General features: G+C 38.1%; 1 pseudogene; it reads right to left on the bottom strand.

Moving 5' to 3' along the window:
* Positions 1 to 1,236: 1,236 nt before the first annotated feature.
* Positions 1,237 to 1,687, bottom strand: LOC150067127 (M-phase phosphoprotein 6 pseudogene; annotated as a pseudogene).
* Positions 1,688 to 8,601: the final 6,914 nt, after the last annotated feature.

Here is an 8,601-nt window from a genome sequence, read left to right as displayed (position 1 = left end):
TTACGTGCAAGTAAATCAAATTCAGTATTTCATTTTTGGCACGTTACTTTTTCCAGCAGTTTGGGGGTTTGTACAAAAGGCCCATGCATGTTATGCAAGTATAGTTTTAATATGCCACTGAGCTACATCCCCAACAGCTGATTTTGAGCAAATCTGTAACATGCCTTGTACATGTTTAAAAATCCCAAAATGTGCAGAAGAAAAACAAAAACAGTGTGATCTTTGAATCTGCTCTCTCAAGATGCCAAATGCAAGTGGGCCATTTTGTAGATTAAAGACTAAGGTACAACAGGGAGAATGAGAACAATAGGTGTATTAGAAGGATGAACTGAGGTGTCTGCCACGTTAATTATGTAATTGGATCTGTTAATAAACAGTGATGCTGGCAAAAAAAAAAAAGACTAAGACCAGTAAGTGTCTTTGCCTTCTTTAACTGTCAGCTTTCCATGGCTTTTGCATGTCATATCTTTCTTTTTTTTTATTCCATTCGCTTGTCCTGTCTGTGAACAGCGGTAAGGCCTTGGAAAAGATGGTTTAGCTTCGATTTTAACCATGTAGAATATCATTTCATTCCTTTGAGATGCTGTCTACTTCATGACTACTTTATTGCTGATTAGGTCACCAATAAAACACGAAAGACTTCAAGTCAATTTAAAGGAGAAGCAAAACTAAGAAAGACCCACATATGAGGCCATGATTTCCTAGCAGAATTTTTGGAAATAGCTCCATTTGATCAAAAGATCTTCCTCCTACATCCTCAGGTCATGCTGCAACTAATGAGATTAAATAAATTACATAAAATAAAATACTGAGGTAAAATGAAGTGATTCTGTATTTTTTTAAGTAACAACTGGAAAGGGTGACATTGTCCAAAAAGAATTATACTCCTTACCTAACATATAATAGTAAGCACTCTGTACATCATCTTTTTATTTTATTTTTTCATGATTAATAATTTAATAGTAAAATGTAAATTTTACTTTCGATTGTATGAGTCAATCTGAGATAGCCAGTGAAGAACTACATATATATAAAAAGGTAAAAAATCTTTATGCAAGCAACCCTTTACGTGTAAGTACATTTGCAGATCATGGTTGAAATTTCAATATTGATGAAAACCATTAGGAAAGGATGTATAACACCCATTACACATCTGTTTCAAAAACAGCATGTTTCCAAAATTACACATTTCTTTACAAATAAACATTACAATATGAACTATAGAATACCACCAGGTTGAGTTCTAAAATGTGCTGCTTTCACAGCATCCCTGGGCCCTACTTTAGAGCATTTATTTTAGTCTTGGGACTTTAAGAACATCTTCTTTACTTTTCTTGGTTTTATGTTTCCATTTTCAAAATTGGCACGATCCCGCTTCTTGGCAAATTTTTTTCCAATTGTCCCCACCAAGGTTTCATATCTTCTGGCCATTTCTTCATCTGACACATCAAGCTCCACTGTTTCATCTTCTTCTTCCTCTTCTGCTTTGTTCTTAGCATTCATCTGAAGCATTAATTTTCTTTCTCTTTAAGCTCTGGCAAATCCAAATACCAATGTTCTTCACTAATGATCTTCTTTTCTTCCTCTTCTAGCTGCTTCTTGGTTTCTGAGTCCAGTCCTCTTTGCATGAACTTCATGCGCAGCAGATTCTTGGATAACTTGGTCTTGCGTTCAGACGCCATGCTGGATCCACATCCGGCCACGAAAGCCCGGCGCGCATGTGGGATGCCATCATCTTTTTAATAACAATTAAAAAATTAAAGAAAGAAATAACAACTTGCCAAAACATATAAAGGAAAGGGAAAACAAATGCAGCAGTGATATTCACTAGACATTATTATTATAACTTGTTGGGGAGGAAGATCGGGAGGGAAAATCTGGGAGAAAACAAGGGAAGAGGTGACACTGTTCAAAAAGAAATATACTCAATACCTAATTTATGTAGCTGTAACCTCTCTATACATCACCTTTACAAAAAAATACAGAAAGAGAAAGAAGGCAAAGGAGTGACATTGTCAAAAAAGAATTGTGCTCATTATCTGACTTAAGAAATGACAACCCCTCTGTATAGCATCTTAATAAAAGCAATACAATTATATTTTTAAAAAATGCTTTTTAAAAACACAAAGGAAAGAACAGACCAAAAAAAATATTCTCGTACAGGCATAACTAAAAATCACTATTCTAAAAATTCCCAAAACAAGGCATGATGAACTGAGCCCTGAGCTATTGCAACTCTACTTTAAGCATTATCTTCATACCTCAGACATTTTCAAGGACTTTGTTGGATAAGTACATGGAACCTTTCAAATAGAAAGTTTACATGAGAAAAAGTGAGAGCTTTTCTAGGAGAAAATATTCTTGGGAAAAGTAGCATTCTTGGGAAATGTGAAAGAGGTTAGAGCATCAACCAATATTTCACAGGGTGTTAACTGAAAATAAAAATCAAGTTATATGATTGGATAGCTCAAGTGATAGAGCAGCTGCCTACCCAAGCACAGGGCCCTGATATCAAACTCTAGTACAGTGACTAAAGAAAAAGAGAGAGGATGCTAGAAGCAGGGAGGGAGAGGGAGAGGGAGGAAGAAAGGAAGGAAAGGAAAGGGAGCATGCATTCACACCAAGAATTAAATATTACCTTTGTGAGAAACAAATGAAATTAACGAGAAGCTGCCCGGATCCAGAATAATAGATGCCATACAATCCTCATAAGGCAGCCCAGCCTGGAGCTTCCCAACCCAGTGGAATATTTTGACAAGAGTGGCTAACTGGTAAAAAAAAAAAAAAAAGAATATAATAGAATACTCTTGTAAGTAGCAAGGCTTCTGCATCATCTATTTGGACCATTATAAAGGTATATTTATGAGTTTCCAATTGTTGGGGGGAAAAATGTTGAAGGACAAGAACTACATAAGAGATCTACTGGAAAAATAAAGCCCCTACTTTAGTTTCTGTGTACCCCATGGGCAGTGGTAGAGACAGGATCTGGGCTGCCCTTAGGTCTCTATTCACGTAGTCAAAGGGGAACACCTCTCCACATGAGTTTGTTATTCTAGAAGTATCTCTGCTGTTATGTGTAAGAGGCCCAGATTGAGACCAAATCGTCTATGAATGTGTAAATTACTCATTTTCAATATGTCAGGGATATATAATAGTGAATTACTTATATTCAAAGAGTCTCTCCAGATGATAACATTGCAATTGCTCTCGTTTTCCTTACCCGCTCCTGCCCACCTCCAAAGGTCGTGTCATTTAGGAAGTCAGAAGTTTATCACTTGATAAACTTGAAAGAAAACCCTTTTTAAATAAAATTTTTAAACGGTCTTTGCTATCAATTTGTCAATGATATCCCACCCCCAAAAAGTGATTGTGAACAAAAGCTCTTTCCACAGAAAATATATACATTTTCATTCTCATGACAAACAGGAAGAGCTCATATTAATGCACCTAATTATTTCTGGCTTGACCTTTATTTTTCACAAAAATTCAAAGATCAGCTTTCCTTAGAAATTCAAGATAATGACTACACAAACTTTCTAAATGTATGTCAACCTTTTAAAAGATGTACCAGAGGCTGGGAGCTTGGCGTGGTGGTTAAGAGTACTTGCCTAGCATGCACGAAGACCTGGGTTCAATTCCTCAGTACCACATACATAGAAAAAGCTGGAAGTGGTGCTGTGGCTCAAGTGGTAGAGTGCTAGCCTTGAGTACAGCCCAAGGACAGTGCTCAGGCCCTGAGTTCAAGCCCCACAACTAGAAAAAAAAAGATGTACCAAATACAACTTTTTATTTCTTTTTTTTAATTTTTATTGTGATTAGTAAAAGGGTTACATGATATTTGCCAGATAGAAGGTGCATTAATTCACATACATTGATACCCTTTCACATGTCTTGGTACCCATTACCCTCCCCCCCACCCCCCCACCCATCTTGGTTTTCCCCCCTTCCCTATCAAATTTCAAATAACCAAATACAAATAAATTCAATATATCAGATAACAAAGTGAGATACTGTAACAATATGAGATACCCAAGGGACAGCAAAGGAGATGAGAGACAACATAGTACATTAAGGACAACAATCATTCGTTATATGGCTTTTGTTTCAATATTCTGGAGGTCCTTTCAGTTAGCGTCCTACTATATGGCCTTATGTATCAAGATTTTGCTCTATTGCAGATCTCTGCTAGTAGAGCCCAAGGTTTCTACTGATTTCTTACGAGACAATTAGATGAAAGAAGAAAATAAAAAGTAGAATTCCACAGCTAGATGTTGATGGCTCATGTCCTTAGTACAACCTACTCTGAGATCTAAGAATCACATTTTAAACCCAGCCCAAGCAAGAAAGTCTATGAGACCCTTATCTCCAACCAAAAAAGTTAACAGTGGAGCTCAAGTGGTAGCATGCTAGCGCTAAACACAAAAGCTCAGGATTAGGGCCCAGGCCCTGCGTTCAAGCTGCAAAACCGGCACACACACACACACCCACACACACACACACACACACACACACACACACACACACACACACCTGAGAATCACTTCAATTTCATGTCTTACAAACGTGCACTAAGCTCCTCCTCTGAGCACAACACTGTAACATATATAGCATAAAAGGAGAAGTAGAAGAAAAAGTAAAATGGTGACTTCAACTTACAAAGGCAAAACTTTTATGGAAATCCTAAGGATTTGCCTAAGAAGGCAAAATCATTAATACTGTGATGTTAAAAATGCAAGGTAGTATGTCGACAAGGGCAAAATCATTTGATACGAAGAGTGTCTCTAACAGCTGGGAAGATGACAAATAGAGGAATGATTGCTGTAGAATTAATGAGCAGTCAGGCTGTTGTTCTGGAAAGATTTCTGAGCAAGTTAAATTTTGAATTGAGTCCAGAGGGAAGTAGCTTATCAGAACCTCGCTTTTCTATAATGCCCTTCTGTTCACCTTTCTAAATTGCCTCTCTAATTAAGTCCCAATTGCTCATCCACTACTTAGTATAGTTGTCATTGTGATGGGCAAATACCTGAGTTCTGTCCTAAATTCAAAGTGGTAAGGGTGGAAGTACAAGGTGAGCAAGATGGCAGAACAAAAGGTTCCGGGCTTGACCACTAACAGCCATCCACAAAAAGAAAAGGACACCTTAGAAAAGGTGAATACACTGACTGGTCTGTAGAATGTATAAAAACTATGAGGAAGAAGTAGGAGAATGGGACGTAATAGACACTTTCATTAGTTTGATTTAATTATTCCTTGTTGTAGGCATATGTCATGGCATCCCTTTGCATCACATAAATATATTCAATACAATGAAGTTACAAGGGTGATGACAGTGTAATTAGTCACAAGAGAAAGAAAAAGTAATTCTCTCTGTAATTTAGAAATGTTTAGAGAAAGCAGACCAGAGTTAGTGCTGAGAAAGAAACTTTCAAAGTAAGAAGAGCAGGTGAGGAGCCAGCCAGATAGAACAACATGCAAAGTCTGAAGGTGGAAAAGATCTCCAGACTTCGGAGTTGCTGTGAGGATCTCTGTGTGCCTAGAACTGTCTGGCTGGGTCCAAAGGCAGAGGGAACCCAGATATGTTTGTGGGCACCAGAGGACCCCCAAAGACCTGCAGAAAAGAGAATTTGGATCACAATGTACCAAAGTTATTCCCAAGTCTGATTCTTCCTCAGCACTAACAATAAAGAGCTGGGCACAAGTGGTTCATGTCTGTAATCTTAAATACTCTGGAGGCTGAGAGCAGAGGATTCTGGTTCAAAGGAAAGAGGACGTGAGACTCTCATCTCCAATTATGAATATCAGTAAAAAGCCAGAAGTGGAGGTGTGGCTCCACAGTCTTGAGCAAAAATACTAAAGGACATATCCCAGCCTTTGAGTTCAAGCCCAAGTACAGGCATGTCTATGCATGAACAGACACACACACACACACACACACACACACACACACACACACACACACAGGTTTTATTCCATCCACTACTGCTATGATTATTGTTGTTTATTTTTTGGATATTTTTCATTTTTGTTTTTGTTTCAGTTCCCACAGTATTGTTACCCAGTTGTATGCCCAGAGCCAAAGAGGAAAGTAATATCAGATCTTCACATTCTATTATTTCATATTACTCTATAGTTAATCTTACTTTGCAAGGGCAAAAGAAGCACATATGTTAAAAGCAGCACATATTTTTACGTTCGATGTTAGCCTAGACTGCCAGTTTCAGTTCTTAGAACCGTGTTTGTTATTCAGAAAAGACTGATGTATAATATTGGATAAAGACTACATTTATTAGTACGCACTTCACTTAATCAGCTTGATAGTTACTGTTGACCTGACAAGTGCTTATGAATTATAGCATTGCTTTTGGCAAAACTATTTATCTGTGTGACACGATATGTCACTTTTGAACTTCAACTTGACATCCATAAAATTACATTTTCATCACACTGAAAGATCAAGCTTTCTGTGCTGACTCACTTGGGTCAACATTTTGCAAATGCCTAGATTTACCACTTGAACCATAAACCCTTTGTGAATAATTTTGTGCACTGATGTTGGATAGCCTGGGGCACAGATCATAATTTCTGAGCAGAAGAAAAGGTGCCAAAGCAAAGTGCACTTCCTCTCTGCATACAGGATGACTTACTCTAGCATGTATTCTCATCTCAAAATCGTCATGAGCTCCAAAGGAGAGTAAACAATATTAGCGATGCATCCTTTGTTTCTTAGAGATTACGAACACACCATCACCTCCACTTCCAGAAGATTTTCACTAGTACAATCAACATTCACCACAATTTAGGGTGATTCCCTTCTTTAGATTAGGCCTCATGTTAGATTCCTTGAATGGAAAAATTAAGCCAGAGTGAGAGGACCAGAGTTCAATCCCCAGTACTGGCAAAATAAAGAAGAAAGAAAGAAAATTAAAGCAACAAGATAGAGATTTCAGGACTAACCAAAAAGACTGTGGTAAGCCAAAGGTTTTTCAGTCCTTAATTCAAAGTAGAAAAATAGCACTGAGGTGTTAGAAATCTGGGCTTAGTACTCTATGAGCTGACTATTTTTCATATGAATAAGCAGATTTGGAGCTTTCACTCCAGTAAGTAGATATACAGTTTAGTACCCAGACATGCCAATCAACGATCCTTGCAAGCTTCTTTCTTTAAACAGAAATGATTGGCTGTGATGAACTCTAGTCATGACTCAGTGACCTGTCTCATGGACTACTGAATGAATTAGGTTGCTCATTCATTTTAGCCATCACACTAAAGAGCAATCAGCAGCCTTGATGAACAACATCTTTCCACAGTAACTTTGCAAGCAAAAGAAACTTTTTCAGTACTAATGTAAACTTTATTTCTCCTCTAAAAAAGGTGCAGACTAGTTTGGGGAATGTTTACATGAGAACCCATTTTCTAGCTCCAAATATTTCCCAAGGGAAAGAAAGAGAAACACTGACTATTAGACATTAAATATAGTGATGATTATTACTTTGCTAAGGACTCCTGGAACAAAAGGAGTGAAGGGCTCATTACAGGTGAAAGTTTGACATGGATCTTTGGGACATGTACTATCCCAGGCTGCCTTATAGACACTAAATTAAAGTGTTAGGGACAGTGGTGGCTGAGGTGATAACGAAGGGGAAAGAGAAGGTGCCTGGGGATTTAGAGAGATCTGCAAGAACCAGTCAGTGATAAAGATGGTTTTGCCTATTGGGAGAAGGTTTAGTGTCAAATATTCAGCACTTAAAGGAATCTCCCATTGACAAGACTCGCCTATAAAATCCCAAACGTTAAAACCTCAAGCTTCTCCTTAAAAAAAAAAAAAGGCATATCACGGATGATTCTTACTGTTACAACTGACAAAAAAATTCATTTGTCCTAGATTATTAAGTGGATTTCTTAGCTCACCTACCTGAAATGTCAAAGTCAAAGAAGGTTTTAGGCTCTGCTGGTCACTTAAGGCCCTATTTCTTCCCATGTCTCTCTCCTGTCCATCTGCCACAGGCAGACAGCTCCACCACCCCTAGCAACTCCCAGCTCATTACCTGCTTCCTCGTTCAATCTCAAGGTGCAGAGAAAGGTTTCCAAGCTACTACCCACAGGATATCAGGTACATACTCTTTCCAGAAGATTCCAGCAACATCTCCTTAACTCTCAGTCATATGAATCTTGGGCTCATTCCCCCCCCCAAAAAAAAAAGAAAAAAAAAAACAGTGTGACAAGTAATCCATACAGAAATCTTGCCAAGTTATAAACTTTTGAGTAGGAGACTAGGAATTTCTCTCTCTTAGGACTGTACTGTAGCCCTTAATTTAGTGGTCTTCACCTTAGGCCAATTCCAACAGACTGTGCAGAGAAGGTCCTACTCTAGGGAGGCTCCAGCCTAGCTACGTCTTTTTGAGCGAAGTATGATAACTGTTCCTATTCTCAGCAGGAAGTGAATCGCTGGAGGTGCTTTAGAGTAGTCTAAGGGATTTGGCTTCTCTAGACTCTGTTCTACTTCCCCGGAGTCTTCTTTTACTTCCTTTTACTTTAGCCTAAGGAAAAGATTTTTCAACCATGCTGGGCCTTAAATAATTCTGGATAATAAAATAGAACTTA

This window comes from Megascapheus bottae, chromosome 2 (genome assembly GCF_031878675.1).
Source record: "Megascapheus bottae isolate mThoBot1 chromosome 2, mThoBot2.hap1, whole genome shotgun sequence".
Lineage (NCBI taxonomy): Eukaryota > Metazoa > Chordata > Mammalia > Rodentia > Geomyidae > Megascapheus > Megascapheus bottae.
The sequence above is the reverse complement of the archived record's forward strand: the minus strand, read 5'-3'. Positions and strand labels throughout refer to the sequence as shown.